We start from the raw sequence: 19,049 nt of genomic DNA, 5'->3' as shown, positions 1-19,049 counted from the left end.
ACCAGGGACAGGTATCGTGGAAGACAGTTTTTCCATGTATGGAGAGTGTGATAGGGGGACGGTTTGGAGATGATTCAAGAACAGTACGTTGATTGTTCACTTTATGTCTGTTATTATCACATTAGCTCCACCTCAGATCATCAGGCATTAGATCCTGGAGGTTGGGGGCCCTTGACACAGGATAGGGCACTGTCCCTTGGCAGTCAGCAAAATTAGCGGTACCAGCTGGATGTGAGCCACCCCGACTCTGTTCAAGGTCCACTAAATGAGATGCCTATCCTCTGGCTTCCCAGGACGAGTGCAATAAAATCAGCAGACTACCAATTCCATGGTTCGCACAGACTGCCCTGTAAAACTGAGCTCCTCATTGTACGGAGTGTGGAAAACCTGATCCTAAATGAGGCTGCTAATTGACTCGGTTTGCCAGCTCATTTGGTAAGCGTCAAGCTGCTCTCCTTCCAGCTCTTTTGTTTGAGTCAGTTCTGGGGACACCTCTCTGAAGAAGCACCCTGGGACCCTGAAGTGAGTACCATCGGGAGGTGTGAAATTATAACAACTGCAGCTTTAGGAGGCTCTGGGATTATATAATTTCATATCTACAATAAATAGCATAACACACTCAAATCCTTTACAAGAGCTGGGATATCTACTTCTCAATTCTGTTTTTTTGGCTTATGACTTAACTAAAATATCTAACTTTGTTTCCTTGGGTTGAAGAAAATTAATACATTGGGTTATCCAAGAAATTCATTCAATTTTAAATAAAAGACATATTTTTCATTTTCTCCAAGTACATTATTGAGCTATGTATTCACTGCCGAACAAACTTTTTGGACAACCCAATACATACTTCCAGGGCTGTCGCTAATAACACAGCCAAGAATAAGATAATAAATGAATGTGTTTATTGTGTGTGTGTGTGTGTGAGTGTAACAGCGTGACGCAAAAGGAGAAAAAAGAAGACAAGTCAACACATCTGTGGAAAATTAAGAACAAAAGGAAGAAAAATTTCTGGCTCAATGAAGTTCTTGTTCTCTTGGCTTTTTCATGTTTGGTTCTCATAGTAAATCACCTGCTCTGGCCCCTGGAAATGTCAACCCTTCCTGCCACACCCTTTTACTTTAAGTTGTTGGCCAAAACTGGGCTGATGCTGAACTCTTCCTTTGAGCCTAATGAGAACTGAGAGTACTTTGATCACTCAAAGGTCCATCTACTCAAAGTGCTTGTTTGCTTTCTGTTTCTTCTGCTTCCCCTCCAGGCTCCATCAGCAATCAGAGCACCCAGGAAAGACCTCAGGGCAGGAAGCACTGTGTCCCTGGGCAGAGGCGAACCACATGTTGACACAAAGTGAGTGTCAAGATGAGTAGAGACATCAATGATCAAAAAGGAAAATTAATCTTCAATCAAAGCACAATTAAAGTTCTTACAGACTTTTTCTTTATTTAATAATATTTCAAAAAATATACTTTCAGATCACTTTATTTTTAGAAAATATAATTAGAAAGAATCTGGGAATGTCTGTTAAGGCATATTTATTTATTTAAAGATTGTTATGTTAGCTGTTGAATGTATAGCCTTGGAGATTGCTTAGTTATGTTTCAACAGGTATAGTTTAAAATTTTTCACTTTGTTATCTAAAAGATATAGATTTTTGACTTTGAAAAACCAGCAGATTGGAGAATATGTCTGGAATATGTCACATATGTCCCATTGCGGCCTTTTTAATTGTGATTTTAAAAGAAACAGATAATCACTCATATTATGCTACCAAGGAAAACACTTTCCATGTAAAAATATCTCATATAATAATATAAGCATGAATGAAATAAGGAAGGAAACTTTATAATATCCAAAGAAATTTACCATTGAATATTTCCTTTTATTTCATCATACAATTACAGGATATGTACTGGTTATCAATTAGTTACAAGGGAAGACCCTAACTACTAGGCAAAGTGCAGTGAAATAAAGGGGAACTTTCTGTATTAAGACAGCTTAGAGCTTATTAAGGTACCTAAACATGTAAGTGGACAAAAACAGTGGGGTTGAAAAATAAGATGCATTGATTGCAATAAGGAGATGTACTTGTATTATTGGTAAAACTTAGGAAAAAGACAAGATTTTCAGCTCAGAAAATACTAATATCTACATTATGCTAGATGTTAGTATGCAGTACAGAGTTCAGTCCCTCATTCATGGCCAACTCTTTGGGACCCCATGGACTATACCTTGCCCTGCTCCTCTGTCCACGGGATTTTCTAGGCAAGAATACCAGAGTGGATTGCCATTACCTACTCCAGGGGATCTTCCCGATCCAGGCATCAAACTCACATCTCCTGTGTCTTCTGCATTTGCAGGCAGATTGTTTACCACTGCACCATCTGAGAAGCCCACTAGATGAAGGATATTCCCAAAAAGTAAAATGAAATACAAGCCCTGACTTCAAGAAACATACTGCCTAGTGAAGGCAATGGAATGATGATATATTTATAAGATGTAATAAAATATACGCTAAGGCTTTGTATTTTATTCTGTAGTCAGGACAGAGCCTTTGAAAGTTTTTAAGAATGAGAAGGCTTGGGTAAATTTCAAATTAAGAAATATTATAGGGGTGCTAGTGTGTTTAAGAGATTTGAGAGGGCACAAGAATGGAAGCAGAGACACTCTCTAGATTTTTTTTGTTTTGCAGTGTCATTTAGAAGGAAAAGGAACAGTTATGGTTGAGAAACATGTATTGTTAAAACAAAAGGAATTACTGATGTGTGTGATACTAGAACTTAGATGAGGGAAAGAAAGCCATGGAACAGGACTCTCAAGGAGGAAGTTTGGAAATGTTGTCATAAGAGAATGCAAAGGGAAAAGCCTGCTGTGGCGTGAGACATAGGAAAGGTGATGCATGTGATGCGGGTGACCCCTGGGCAGAATACAGTTTCAGGTAGAACATATCTAACACTGCTTATCTCCTGCAGAAGAGCTCTTTAAAAAAATCTGAAAATTGGCTGAAGGCAAACAGCTTCAGGAGGAATCTTCATGATTTTGAAATGAAGGAAAAGCAACAGACATAGTAAATATCTGTGTTAGAGTAAAGGAGTATTTTCCACTGCTTAAATCTTTAAAATACGTATGACTTTGGAAAGTAAAAATTCTAGCCTTGTCTGGGGAGAGTCCAATAGATAGAGATGTAATACACATAGAAACTATAATATCAAAGGGTGTCTAAACAATTCTCTTTAAGTCTTCTGTGTTTGACTTTGTGGAGTAAGATATTAACTTGAAGAAAATTGTGACATCCCGCCCCTCAAATATCCAAAGGCTTCATTCTGCATGATTCTACTTGTGTGTCATTCTAGAAAACATACAGTTATAGGGACACATGGGCAGAGGGTTGACTACAAATGTCACTCCTAGGAGGTTTATCTAAGTGAGGCCAGGGGGACTCTTGTATCATGATTACAATAATGACTGCACAACTCTATACATCTGTCAGACAGTATAAAACTATACACAAAAGAAGAGTGGACTTCACTGTCTATAAATTTAAATGACATTCAAATGATGTAAATTACTTAAAATCCCACAAGTCTGTCTTTTACCTAAAGTAATTTAGGAAAAAAATTCTGACTTTCAGTGTGATATAATTTAAAATTTTCAAATGTCATTTGCCACAATTCTCTTTCAAGTGATTTCTCAGGGGAAAAGGATTCATCCATTTTGAAAGTTTCATTAAAGATAATATTTAAAAAACAAAAAACAAATTTAAATAAGTTCACAGCCAGGAAAATCTGACCAATATGTGTATTTTCTACATTGTATAATATTTTAATTTTATATATTCAGGCTTCCATTTTGGAAAATCTGAATCTGAAACTTTTGGAGAAGTTTAGAATTCTAACCCATTTAATTGAAACGTTGACTAAGTAACTAGTTATGGATTTTTGAAGCACCTCCAAGGGAGGTCACTTTAATTGCCTGCTCTTAATGATCTCTAGAATCCACTCCGTCTTTTGTTAATGGGCTTCGTATTAATATTTTATTTCCATAATAGCTTAAAATGAAAATTATTGCCTTGTTGCTCAAATGCCTATGAAGTGCTTCCTGCCTTTAAATGGGAACGGAGCCCACCAACTAGTTTACACCAACAGCTTATGAGGTGGGGGGAGGACGGAAGCAGACAGGCTTCCTTTCCTTCATTAGTATGGACACAGCCCAGTTCTCAAACAAGCATTCTTCCCCCTCTCACATCACTGAGTACGTTTGAGGAGTAACAGATGGATATTTTGTGGGCAAATCCCACGTAGAGCTAAGGATAATAGTATTTGTCTGCTCCCTTGAATTTTTTTCTATCTTTCTCCTGAATTATTTCAGTAACTTTCCTGATTTATATTTGTCAGTGGTCTTGTTTCTCTGAATTTCAGGAGCATTTAGCCAACTGTTACAGATTTCCAGAGACCATGGTTTATGAAGCATGACTTACCACAAGCTTACTTCCAGGTTAGCCTGAATTTCAAATTTTAATATCATCATCATTGTCACAGGTATCTCTAGTAAAATCAGAAGGTTTTAGGATTTCAGAATTTTAAGATTATTTTTAAAAAAAAGAAAAAGAGAAAGCTAATGCTGAATGTTTTTACAGGCGCTCATCTAAACAATTCTTGTTATTTCCTTATCCCTGTTGAATCATATCCTGTGATTCAAGTTCAGACATAATAGTTCTGCATAGTTCCGTTCCATTTGGAATGACCATCTACTGTTGGTACAAAAGTGCCATAAACAGTCTGAAATGATACAGATATTTGCATATCTCCTTAGAGGAGAAATAAATGTAAATTCTATATGTAAATAGATTAATGATATTTACTTTCAATGTCTTTAATACAGTTGGCAAGCATAAGACGGGGAGGAAACTGGCTTCATGCACAATTACCCACATTGATTCATAACAAAATGTGAGGTTGAGTTGGCATGGTCTTCTGACGATTACCAACCTCCTTCTCAAAGCTCACCTGGGGGATGTGGTCCTCTCTGCTGACCAAACTATTTCCTGTGAGTTTCACCAAGAACCACGAAGTGAAGCTGATTAAGGAGTAAAGATCTTGGAAAGATGGCTCAAGTGTCTCAGTGGACATGTTATCAAAAGCCCTGGAAACAAAAGGAATGTTGTTTATATCATAACCAATGATTGAAAAATCAGCCTATGGCCCTCATGTATAAACAAGAAATGCTTAAAAAACTTTTGAGACTACAGGGATGATTACCAACTAGATAATTGATGATGTTTGGAATAATTATAAGATTTTAGATACAGTAAGACTGTTGAGGTTATAATATGCAAAACTTCTTATCTTAAGAGGAAGGGATTGGTTGCAGTTGCTGTGGCATCTGAAATTGCTTCAGAATATCTGGGGAAGAGAGAACAGGGGATTCAAATGGAGCAAAATTGGCCGCAACTTGTTGTCACTGAAGCTGAGTGACAGATTCAGGATGACACATGATGTGTGGATAGATATGATAATATCCTGTATTATCTTTGAAATTTTCCACACAAACACGTTAAATAAATCAGTACTTTTAAGGGAAGAATTCTAGAACTCATTTCACAAATCTTTTTGTTTTTGAAACTTATATAAAGATCAATAACACGGACTTGGTGGAATACGGACAGCCAAGCTCACGTTGCTTGTTATTAGAGGGAGATGTTTATTTCCTTTGTGTTGTCATGGGGGGAGGAGAAACATTTAATTATGAAGATTTAATTATTTAATAGTTTTAAAGTTTATTTGCCTCAAAATATTTGCTAGTTGCTTTTTCATTTCACCTTCCCTCCTCCTCTTTTATCTGTTCTCCTATTTCTCCCTTTCAACTCTCATGTTTTAGCTAAACATATTTTTAGCTCTTTTCAGAGGCAGAGTCAGCATAGGGACCTAACCTGTCACCACTGGATGCAGCCGTTTTCCTTGATTGCTCTTTCCTTAAAGATCTCTTATCCAATAACATTTCTGAGGCTGACTTGGATACTAGACAGGTATGGCTGGTGGCACATAAGGTAAAAACTGTAAATCTACATGAAAGGAAATATAAACATTCTCCTTATCCCTACTTGGAATCATAAAGAAAATCCAAATAATAAATTAAGGACAATATTTTTGATAATCCTTTTTCAAAGAGCTGAGAGATTTAAGATAATAAGAATGCCTCTCTTTCCAATCTCCTCTAGTAAAGGGAATGCTTTAAATTTTTTGGTTGTCTTTTCCTGTGTGGTAGAGAGCAGGGTTTTCTACTGGGTTGGCTAAAATGGGCTTGGGGAGGAGGTCACTGGCAGTAGGGTTGGTCCAACCTTGTGCCCTGGGAAGAATGAACTTAGAGTAAATGAGGTTTGAGTCACCATCTGCTTGCCACTTACTGATATGCAAACTTGGATCAATGGTTCAACATCTTTGAAGGCTATTTCCTCCAAAGGAAATTGGGAACAAGCAATATCTTATTTATAAACTGTCTGGAAGGTTAAATTGATGGAGAAACTGCAAAGAAAGTATAAAGCTAGTGTTCTTCCTGAAACATGGTAGGAACCCATTAAGTCTCCTCCATCATGGTACCATTCCTAATTACATCCAGCACAAAAACATTGTATATTTCTATACAATAGAAATAATAGAAATTATTGAAATGGGATTAACAGTTTGATCTCCTGGATTCTGGAAGACAAGCTGGATATCTATCCACCTTCTTATTTCCTCCTCCTTCCCTAAATGAGACTGGAGAATTTCAGTCCCTACTTATAGTGAAGATAAAAGGGAATTTCAGCATCCTAAAGCAAGGGGCTCCCTGAATAGTCACCCTGTGAAAAGAATAAAATCGGGGTGAATGGAAGAAAGAGCATTGACTCAGAGTAATGGGTGGTAGCATCCCTGATGGCTCACTGGTAAAGAATCCACCTGTCCCTGCAGGAGACGAGGGTGTGATCTCAAGTGCAGAAAGGTCCCCTGGAGGAGGAAATGGCAATTCACTCCAGTATTCTTGCCTGGAAAATTCCATGGACAGAGGAGTCTGGCAGGCTAAAGAGTCAGACACAACTGAGAGACTAAATGTGCACTCATGGTGACTCATTTACCATGTCCAAGACACAGTCAACTCATGCATGAAGTGGGTATAACTATATCATTTCTGAACACTTGTAAGTGCTAATAAGACAATCAAAATGCTTATTTAAGTGAACTCAGTTGGAAAAATCATAAAGTACTTCATAAGCTTAGAGCATATAAATTAAATTATGGGCTGCAACCTAACAATATACTTAGGCCTATATAGGCAATGATACAAATAAATAAATGCATACATACATATACATATAAACAAACAAACAAACTTTACTCCAGAGGGGGAGGAAGGATAGAAAGTGTGATTCATCACATTGCCTTGGGATAAGAAAGTGTTTATTGCCTTTCACAGACTTAGTTACTGATAAAAATTCACCTTGTTCCTTGAATTGCAACCTTTGCCCCACAGATTCAGGAAAAAGCTCTGAAAGCAATTCCCAAGTGGAATTTGGACTACAAGTGAGACAATTAATTAAAAAAAATTCCTTTCTGGCCAGAAGCCATTATTTTTACAAGTTGAATAATGATATCATGCCTCTAACTTGAAAAAGTTATGTCTTTGGGGCTTAGAATTTGGCCTATAATAATAGAGTGAGTGGGTATTTATTATAGTAAGAGCCACTATGGAGTGGATTCTTCCTCGATAAAATGCTGTCCTACAGTTCAGAGAGGCATCTCCTTCTCATTGACTGATCAATATTTATGAATGGGAATCACTCTGAAAGGCCATCTGCAAAAACGTTGAGCACATTTTAAAAGTTAAAATAGCCTTGAATCTTATTATGTTGATCTCACGATCTCATCAGCAGTGGTGAACTCATTTAACAAAGTGTCTTGAATGGAACTTTTGAAAGCCTCACTGAACACCGGCCATCTATGCCCTGACCCTCCAGAATAAGCCTCTCTCCCTAGCCCTGACAGGGGCTGGGAGTATGCTAAGAGCTCGCTCCTACAGCAGGTCTGGACTTCCTGGTCCCCCTGTGCTCTCAGCCCCTCAGGATCTTGGAGAAGAGCACTCAGGAGCACGGCTTCCTTGGCACTTGGTGTGTTTCCATAGCCAGGAGCCCAGGAAATGCAATTCCTGATTCATCTGATTGTCACCTCACTTCCAGCTCTGCATTTGCTTTGCAATGGGATATGAGCCTGGCTAGAAACTTTTTGGTATGTTGCGAAGAAACCATACTTGGGATTGTAAGGAAATTAGACAATATTTCCTGCTTTGTGCCCATTGCCAAGACAGGTGACACAAAAGCAGAGCCACTGTGCCCCAGAGATGAAGAGGGCAAATTGATTATTGTAGAGTCAACCCCCGGCTTCCCTGGTGACTCAGTGCTAAAGGTTTGATCCCTGGGTCAGGAAGATCTCCTGGAGGAGGAATTGGCAACCCACTGCAGTATTCTTGTCTGGGAAATCCCATGACAGAGGAGCATGGTGGAGGGTCACAAAGAGTAGAACATGACTGAGTGACTAAAAGCAACAACGAGAGGCAACCCCAGTGAGTGAGGACATTTGGCCAGAAAACTTTGCAATAAAAGTGATGTTAGAAGAATGGACAGGTGAAAAGTGAAGGGTGATTGAAAGCAGGACCACATGATCATTTTGAGTAAAAATCCTTTGTTGGGCAGTTGTGTGCTGAAATAATAAAGGGCACAGCTGAGAACATACATGACAATAGAGGATACATTGGTAATGGTGAGGAAAGATCCGGGTTTTAAGGAGATGATGACTTTTATTTCTGAGCATGGCAGTTTCTCTGCAGGAGCTATGCTGCTGTGCAGTGCTTAGTTGTTCAGTCATGTGGGACTCTTTGCAACCCCATTGACTGTAGCCCACCAGGCTCCTCAGTCCATGGAGTCCATTCTCCAAGCAAGAATACTGGAGTAGGTTGCCATGCCCTCCTCCAGGGGATCTTCTCAATCCAGGGATCGAACCTGGGTCTCCCACATTACAGGCAGATTCTTTACCATCTGAACCACCTTTTAGCCTCAAAAGACATGATAGAGGTCCAAACAGGAGGCAGTCTTAGCCTCCAATTTGCTTTAACCATTTCCCTGGATTATTTGTGTTCCTCACACATTTCTTTTTAATGTTACACTATCTTTTATTTGTGAAATAGATGATAACAGCAATTTTGAATAGTCAGAAAATAGAAAATTCACATTGATAGAAGTAAACCAAATTACCACCTAGTGGATAGATAAGGAATAGAGTGATGATTTAACTATGGTGCACTGAAATAACACCACCAACAGCAACAAAAACACATTGTCTTGTAAGCCTGTCAGCATATTATCTAATGATAATATCAAGCAATTACAATCTTCCATGACTGAGCTGAATAATTTAGAAACAAGAGACATGAATCAAAATTGACCGGGTTATTTAACTGAGTGAGTTTGACTTGAGAGAGAAAAATAAAAAACTGTCAAATTGCAAACACATTTTTTTCTCCCTTTGATCACTAATACGATTATCGGAACCTTGGGAAAATGTGCCTGAAATCATGGTTTGCCAGAATTTGGTTATAAAACTTTTCAATCAAGGATCATTTCATCAGCCTTGCCTAGCAGAAGTCAATATCATCTTTAATTTCACAAGCAGAGTAACCCAGGCATAGAATGACTTTATGAAAATCTTAGAAGTTGATGTGATAAGCAAGCCTTCAAAACTAATTCAGTGGACCACATGAAGGTCACTTAGGGGCAAAATGAAAGATGAAAGTAGTTTAAAAGGCAGTTTGGGGGCTATGAGTTTGGGGGAAGTTTAGTGTCTGGTCAGTCTTTTTCCCTTTTTCCACAAAAAGCATTTATCAACAAACATATATCCATTTTTAAAACATTGCTGCCAGTTTTATTCTGAGCCCCTTAGCAAATATGAGAACATAAGGAAATATACTTTTAAATGTCCTCTGTTCCATTTACAAAATTATTTATAGAGATAATACTCTATGCCAAGTTCTGTGCCAGAGCCTTAAAATGTAAATAAGATTTCGCAGCAAAGGAAACTATAAGCAAGATGAAAAGACAACCCTCAGAATGGGAGAAAATAATTGCAAATAAAAGAACTGACAAAGGATTAATCTCCAAAATATACAAGCAGCTCATGCAGCTCAGTACCGGAAAAACAAACAACCCAATCAAAAACTGTGCAGAAGACTTAAACAGACATTTCTCCAAAGAAGACATACAGATGGCCAACAAACCCATGAAAAGATGCTCAACATTGCTCGTTATTAAAGAAATGCAAATCAAAACTACAATGAAGTATCACCTCATATCAGTCAGAATGGCCGTCATCAAAACATCTACAAACAGTATATGCTAGAGAGGGTGTGGAGAAAAGAGAAGCCTCTTGCACTGTTGGTGGGAATGTAAACTGATATAACCACCATGGAGAACAGTACAGAAATTCCTTTTGTTGTTGTTGTTGTTGTTGTTTTTGTTTTTGGCAAACATTTATTTTTTAATATAAATTGATTTATTTTAATTGGAGGTTAATTACTTTACAATATTGTATTGGTTTTGCAATACATCAACATGAATCTGCCACAGGTATACACGTGTTCCCCATCCTGAACCCCCCTCCCTCCTCCCTCCCCATACCATCCCTCTGGGTCGTCTCAGTGCACCAGCCCCAAGCATCCTGTATCATGCCTAGACTGGCTATTCGTTTCATATATGATATTATACATGTTTCAATGCCATTCTCCCAAATCATCCCACCCTTGCCCTCTCCCACAGAGTCCAAAAGACTGTTCTATACATCTGTGTCTCTTTTGCTGTCTCACATACAGGATTACCGTTACCATCTTCCTAAATTCCATATATATGTGTTAGTATACTGTATTGGTGTTTTTCTTTCTGGCTTACTTCACTCTGTATAATAGGCTCCAGTTTCATCCACCTCATTAGAACTGATTCAAAGGTATTCTTTTTAATGGCTGGGCAATACTCCATTGTGTATATGTACCACAGCTTTCTTATCCATTCATCTGCTGATGGACATCTAGGTTGCTTCCGTGTCCTGGCTATTATAAACAAGGCTGCGATGAACATTGGGGTACACATGTCTCTTTCAATTCTGGTTTCCTTGGTGTGTATGCCCAGCAGTGGGATTGCTGGGTCATAAGGCAGTTCTATTTCCAGTTTTTTAAGGAATCTCCATACTGTTCTCTATAGTGGCTGTACTACTAGTTTGCATTCCCACCAACAGTGTAAGAGGGTTCCCTTTTCTCCACACCCTCTCCAGCATTTATTGCTTGTAGACTTTTGGATCACAACCATTCCGACTGGCGTGAAATGGTACCTCATTGTGGTTTTGATTTGCATTTCTCTGATAATGAGTGATGTTGAACATCTTTTCATGTGTTTGTTAGCCATCTGTATGTCTTCTTTGGAGAAATGTCTATTTAATTCTTTGGCCCATTTTTTGATTGGGTCGTTTATTTTTCTGGAATTGAGCTGCAGGAGTTGCTTGTATATTTTTGTTCATGGATCAGAAGAATCAATATAGTGACAATGAGTATACTACCCAAAGCAATTTATAGATTCAATGCAATCCCTATCAAGCTACCAATGGTATTTTTCACAGAGCTAGAACAAATAATTTCACAATTTGTATGGAAATACAAAAAACCTCGAATAGCCAAAACAATCTTGAGAAAGAAGAATGGAACTAGAGGAATCAACCTGCCTGACTTCAGGCTCTACTACAAAGCCATAGTCATCAAGACAGTATGGTACTAGCACAAAGACAGATATAGATCAATGGAACAAAATAGAAAGCCCAGAGATAAATCCACGCACCTGTGGACACCTTATCTTTGACAAGGAGGCCAGAATATACAATGGATTAAAGACAATCTCTTTAACAAGTGGTGCTGGGAAAACTGGTCAACCACTTGTAAGAGAATGAAACTAGAACATTTTCTAACACCATACACAAAAATAAACTCAAAATGGATTAAAGATCTAAACGTAAGACCAGAAACTATAAAACTCCTAGAGGAGAACATAGGCAAAACACTCTCCGACATACATCACAGCAGGATCCTCTATGACCCACCTCCCAGAATATTGGAAATAAAAGCAAAAATAAACAAATTGGACCTAATCAAACTTAAAAGCTTCTGCACAACAAAGGAAACTATAAGCAAGGTGAAAAGACAGTCTTCAGAATGGGAGAAAATAATAGAAAATGAAGCAACTGATAAACAACTAATCTCAAAAATATACAAGCAATTCCTTCAGCTCAATTACTTTTAAAATTAGTAATAAAATTGCCATATGACCCAGCAATCCCACTTCTGGGCATATACCCTGCTGCTGCTTCTAAGTCACTTTAGTCATGTCAGACTCTGTGCAATCCCATAGATGGCAGCCCACTAGGCTCCTCTGTCCCTAGAATTCTCCAGGCAAGAATACTGGAGTGGGTTGCCATTTCCTTCTCCAATATACCCTGAGAAAACCATAATTGAAAAAGACACATGCACCCCAGTGTTCATTATAGCACTATTTACAATATCTAGGACATGAAAGCAACCTTGACGTCCATCGACAGATGAATGGATAAAAAAGTTGTGGTACATATATATGATGAAATATTAGTCATAAAAAAGAACACATTTGAGCCAGTTCTAGTGAAATGGATGAAACTAGAGCCTGTTGTAGAGAGTGAAGTATGTCAGAAAAACAAGTATCGTATATTAACTCGTATACATGAAATCTAGAAAAATAGTACTGATGAACTTATTTGCAGGGCAGGAGTAAAGATGCCTATTAGATACTTAATAGGGCTTTCCTGGTGGCTCAGATGATAAAGAACCAATCTGCCAATGCAGTAGTTGTAAGAGACGCAGGTTCAGTCCCTGGATCGGGAAGATCCCTGGAGAAGGAATGGCAACTCATGCCAGTAATCTTGCCTGGAGAATCCCATGTGGACACAGGATCCTGGTGGGCTACAGTCCATGGGGTTGCAGAGAGTCAGGCATGACTGAGTGACAGAACAGCAAATAGAGACGCAGACACAGAAAATGGACTCGTGGACACATCGGGTGAAGGAGAGGGCGGGACAATTTGACAAAGTAGCATTGAAACATATACATTACCATAGGGAAAATAAATAGCTAATGAGAACTTGCTGTATAACACAGGGAGCTCAGTGTAGAGCTCAACTGTGACAACCTGGAGGGGTAGGATAAGGTGGGGGTGGGGGGATTCAAGAGGGAGAGGACATATGTATACCTATGGCTGATGCCCATTGTCATATGAAAAGAGCCAACACAATATTGCAAAACAGTTATCCTCTAATTACAAACAAATTTTAAAAATAAATAAGATACTTTCATGCTTTTAGTCTGGTAGGAAAAGACAGATGTATAAATAGACTGTTGTGATACATTACAATAATTGAAAGGATGGCCCTGGTGCCCTGACCACAGGGTACCAAAGACAGGCAGAAGAGGGAAATGGTCTCTGAGCCTAGTTTTGGAACATGGAGAGAGAGCCAGCCAGATAAACAAAGGCATATCGAATAATAAGAGCAAACTATGGAAGCAAGAAGCTGTAAGGTGCAGCTATGATAGTGGTGGGCCAGCCACGGTGGAAGAACACAAACTAGAGAGTGGCAGGTGGGGGACGAGCCAGAAGCCGAATGAGCACCTGTAATTACACTCCGGGTGGATCTGTGCTCTTACTGACTCTGCTTCTCATTCATTATTGAGACACAGTAAAAGGGAGCGTGCTCTCTCAATGATTCACTGAGAAGTTCCCTTCCTTTCAAGTTTAAAATGTGGAAGTGTAAAGGGAGGTCACTGGCCAACCCCGTATGGGATGGCTCTGTCTCTACAGAAGGCACACTGACCCGGGGGTGAGGAGAGGGCAGAGGGGGCAGAAACTAGACTCCAAGTATCTTTAGCAAGAACCAAACCTGTTCTATTTTATTTGTTTTCTTTTGCTTTTGGGGGTTAATTTGTGATTTTATTTGCAAGTATAATGTAACTACAATGGCCTGCAAACATTTTTGACCCCCCCAAAAAGGTTTTACATCACAATCCAACAAGCACACACATGTATACAGTATGTGTACATATGATGGCTTAGCCAGTAAAGAATCCACCTGCAGTGCAGGAGACACAGGAGACAGGGACTCTATCCCTGAGTCGGGAAGATACCCTGGAGGAAAAAATGGAAACCCACTCCAGTATTCTGGCCTGGAGAATCCCATGGACAGAGGAGCCTGGTGGGCTACAGTCCATAGGGTCACAAAGAGTTGGACACAACTGAAGCAATTTAGTATACATAAGAGTGAAATAAAAGTTTTACCAAAAACATCTGCCCTGAGTGTTATTTTTATTTAAGACCGTTTTTTTTTTTTTTAAAGCAGTTTTAGGATTACAACAAAATTGACAGGAAGGTTCATAAATTCCTCATATACCTACTCCCCTCACATGCACAGCCATTATCAACAGAATGGCAACTTATTTTTTAAGCCAAAGATGAACTGTGTTAACACATCATAAGCACCAAGGTCCCCAGTTCATCACAGGGTTCACTTTACTGACGTGAGTAATGTGGCAGGTTCTAGGGGCCAAATCTATTCTTAATTAAGGGTCTGTGTGGGCTGGACTGATAGCACCTTCTGGTGTCTGTACTTTTCCCCCACACCCAGTCCTTGACCTCACTGAGAAATTCAACAAAACCAAACCAGAAAGCCCACAAGAGACCAGATTATCACTTTTAATTACGCTGATGGGGGTAAGTGGCTTATCTTGGGGTGAGAGGGCTCCCTGGTACTGATTTCAGAATCAGGCAGAGATGCCTTCACACAGCCCCAGAGCCTCCAAGGCAGGGTCTCCACAGTGGCTGTTCTTCTATAAGCTGATACAGACACTATACATGGCCTGTAAAAGATGCACAGTAATGTTTATTAAATTAATTGATGAGTGGAATTAGAATAACCTTTCTCTGCCTTGGTCAATACAACGAAAAAATTTAAATTACTTGTTTCAGAATCATCTAATACCCAATAAAATATTTTTAGCTTTCCTTGGACATAATTTTATGTTGTTCCACTTATCTAGGAATAGGTATGTGTAATGAGAACAGTCATGATTGAATAGCAGGGAGAATATACTTTGGTACAAAGGTTCATCTACTCAAGGCTAAGGTTTTTCTAGTGGTCACGTATGGATGTGAGAGTTGGACTATAAAGAAAGCTGAGTGCCAAATAATTGATGCTTTTGAACTGCGATGTTGGAGAAGACTCTTGAGAGTCCCTTGGACTGCAAGGAGATCCAGACAGTCTATCCGAAAGGAGATCAGTCCTGGGTGTTCATTGGAAGGACTGATGCTGAAGCTGAAACTCCAATACTTTGGCCACCTGATGCGAAGAGCTAACTCATTAGAAAAGACCCTGATGCTGGGAAAGATTGAGGGCAGGAAGAGAAGGGGACAACAGAGGATGAGATGGTTGGATGGCATCATCGACTCAATGGACATGGGTTTGGGTGGACTCCGGGAGTTGGTGATGGACAGGGAGGCCTGGTGTGCTGTGGTTTGTGGGGTTGCAAAGAGTCGGACACGACTGAGCGACTGAACTGAACATACATCTATCCTGGAAAAAATGCTTTTCCAGATTAGTTATTCATACTGTAGCATAAAATTCCTGTAAATGCAAGGCTTGTTCAGAAGAAAGCAACCCCATGTAAAGAAGAAAAAAACCGTTTTCTTAGAACTGTCTCACTTGCCAAGGAAAATAGAAGAATTCTTCAGCAATGTGGGAGAGCTGGGTTCAATTCCTGCGTTAGAAAGATTCCCTGGAGAAGGGAATGGCAACCAACTCCAATATTCTTGCCTGGAGAATTCCATGGACAGTGGAGCATGAAAGGCTACAGTCCATGGGGTCACAGAGTCAGACACCACTGAGTGACTAACACTGTGTGCCTTCACAGGTGTCATTAAATCCAGTCTTTAAAGGACAGGGTGGACTTTTAGAAAGAGGCCATCTTCAAGGTGATCCATACAGAGAAATCCGTCCAAGGTCAAAAGTGATTATGCAAAGAGTTCTGAAATGTGAAAGAAGGACTTGGCTTTCTTTTCTGATTCCCGCAGCTCTACCTGGTGACTCTGGAAGAGTGGAGATGATTCTATGTTATGTGAGGAAATTGAAAAGAGATAGAATAAAGATCTTTCCTGGAAATCATTGTTATGTGATTTCTTGACTTCTCAAAACCTGACTTCTTTTGTTTTCTCCAGAATAAGGTGCCGTAATCCATTGCATTTGACAACAAAATAAACATGAGGAGGGGCCCTTTTGCAAGACTTTTGGTGTTTCTCAGTTAAGACGATGGGACTTAGGCAATGTCATTTTACTCTAATGACAAATGCTGGCTCCTAACCATTTATCATAAAGTCTAAAGACACAAAAATACAAGAAACACTATTAACCATACAGAACCGCAAGGAAGCATAAAGATGAGAGCCCTTCAAATTACTGACTTTATTTTCTCTATTATTTTATTGGGACTCATGTTTACTATGAGTGAGTTGTTTGATCACTTTTTTTTTTTTGTCTTAAGCAGTACCTATTGCCAGCTGTATACCAGGTCCCATGAGGCATGCTTTTACCTCCATCACCTCATAGTCTGGTTGGAGGGGGATAATCCCCCAGATGAGTTCAGCAGGCATGAACATTCTTATTTTAGAATCTGCTCTTTGACCATTCATCACTTCACTATTATTGCAGAAAAGAACCAGAGGCACTTGACAAGTTCTGTCAAATACTTCCATCAGATGAGGTTAGGTGAATGCTCACAGGCCCTGAGAAAACCAGAGACATTGAAACAACTCCCTGCAACCAACAATGACAGATGCTCCTTAAGTCCGAGGGCAGTAACACCACACAGGTGACGTCAGCCCCTTTGGAAGTTTGGAGTCTTCAAAACATAAAGGGAAAACCAAGTACTATTGTTTATAAGATTCAGTTCAGTTCAGTTCAGTTCAGTTCAGTCACTCAGTCGTGTCCGACTCTCTGCGACCCCATGAATCGCAGCACACCAGGCCTCCCTGTCCATCACCATCTCCCGGAGTTCACTCAGACTCACGTCCATTGAGTCAGTGATGCCATCCAGCCATCTCATCCTGGGTCATCCCTTTCTCCTCCTGCCCCCAATCCCTTCCAGCATCAGAGTCTTTTCCAATGAGTCAACTCTTCACATGAGGTGTCCAAAGTACTGGAGCTTCGGCTTTAGCATCATTCCCTCCACAGAAATTCCAGGGTTGATCTCCTTCGGAATGGACTGGTTGGATCTCCTTGCAGTCCAAGGGACCCTCAAGAGTCTTCTCCAACAACACAGTTCAAAAGCATCTATTCTTCAGCACTCAGCCTTCTTCACAGTCCAACTCTCACTTCCGTACATGACCACAGGAAAAACCATAGCCTTGACTAGACAGACCTTAGTCAGCAAAGTAATGTCTCTGCTTTTGAATATACTATCTAGGTTGGTCATCACTTTTCTTCCAAGGAGTAAGCGTCTTTTAATTTCATGGCTACAGTCAATATCCACAGTGATTTTGGAGCCCCAAAAAATAAAGTCTGACACTGTTTCCACTGTTTCCCCATCTATTTCCCATGAAGTGATGGGACCAGATGCCATAATCTTCGTTTTCTGAATGTTGAGCTTTAAGCCAACTTTTCCACTCTCCTCTTTCACTTTCATCAAGAGGCTTTTTAGTTCCTCTTCACTTTCTGCCATAAGGGTGGTGTCATCTGCATATCTGAGATTATTGATATTTCTCCCGGCAATCTTGATTCCAGCTTGTGTTTCCTCCAGTCCAGCGTTTCTCATGATTTACTCTGCATATAAGTGAAATGAGCAGGATGACAATATATAGCCTTGACGTACTCCTTTTCCTATTTGGAACCAGTCTGTTGTTCCATGTCCAGTTCTAGATGTTGCTTCCTGACCTGCATATAGGTTTCTCAAGAGGCAGGTCAGGTGGTCTGGTATTCCCATCTCTTTCAGAATTTTCTGTATTTTATTGTGATCCACACAGTCAAAGGCTTTGGCATAGTCAATAAAACAGAAATAGAAACAGAAATAGAACTGTTTCTGGAACTCTCTTGCTTTCTATGATCCAACGGATGTTGGCAATTTGATCTCTGATTCCTCTGCCTTTTCTGAAAACAGCTTGAACAACTAGAAGTTCACGGTTCAAGTATTGCTGAAGCCTGTCTTGGAGAATTGTGAGCATTACTTTACTAGCGTGTGAGATGAGTGCAATTGTGCGATAGTTTGAGCATTCTTTGGCATTGCCTTTCTTTGGGATTGAAATGAAAACTGACCTTTTCCAGTCCTGTGGCCCCTGCTGAGTTTTCCAAGTTTGATGGCATATTGAGTGCAGCACTTTCACAGCATAATCTTTCAGGATTTGAAACAGCTCAACTGGAATTCCATCACATTCACTAGCTTTGTTCATAGTGATGCTTTCTAATGCCCACTTGACTTCACATTCCAGGATGTCTGGCTCTAGGTGAGTGATCACACCATTGTGATTACTTTGGTCATGAAGATCTTTTTTGTACAGTTCTGTGTATTCTTGCCACCTCTTCTTAATATCTTCTGCTTCTGTTAAGTCCACACCATTTCTGTCCTTTATTGAGCCCATCTTTGCATGAAATGTTCCCTTGGTATCTCTGATTTTCTTGAAGAGATCTCTAGTCTTTCCCATTCTGATGTTTTCGTCTATTTCTCTGCATTGATTACTGACGAAGGCTTTCTTATCTCTCCTTGCTATTCTTTGGAACTCTGCATTCAGATGCTTATATCTTTCCTTTTCTCCTTTGCTTTTTGCTTCTCTTCTTTTCACAGCTATTTGTAAGGCTTCCCCAGACAGCCATTTTGCTTTTTTGCATTTCTTTTCCATGGGGATGGTCTTGATCCCTGTCTCCTGTACA

At 39.6% G+C, this 19,049-nt stretch overlaps 1 long non-coding RNA gene across 2 annotated transcripts; it reads left to right on the top strand.

Moving 5' to 3' along the window:
- On the top strand, positions 286-5,619 carry LOC106502758. Of its 2 annotated transcripts, XR_001296403.2 has the most exons (4): positions 286-522; positions 1,259-1,347; positions 4,416-4,491; positions 4,879-5,619. It is a non-coding gene; the product is annotated as an uncharacterized LOC106502758 (long non-coding RNA). The 2 variants fall into 2 exon arrangements; XR_001918972.1 differs by lacking the exons at positions 4,416-4,491; positions 4,879-5,619 and having other exon boundaries at positions 1,259-1,423.

This window comes from Capra hircus, chromosome 13, assembly GCF_001704415.2.
Source record: "Capra hircus breed San Clemente chromosome 13, ASM170441v1, whole genome shotgun sequence".
In the NCBI taxonomy this organism is placed as follows: domain Eukaryota; kingdom Metazoa; phylum Chordata; class Mammalia; order Artiodactyla; family Bovidae; genus Capra; species Capra hircus.
This window is presented reverse-complemented; position numbering and strand designations above follow the sequence as displayed.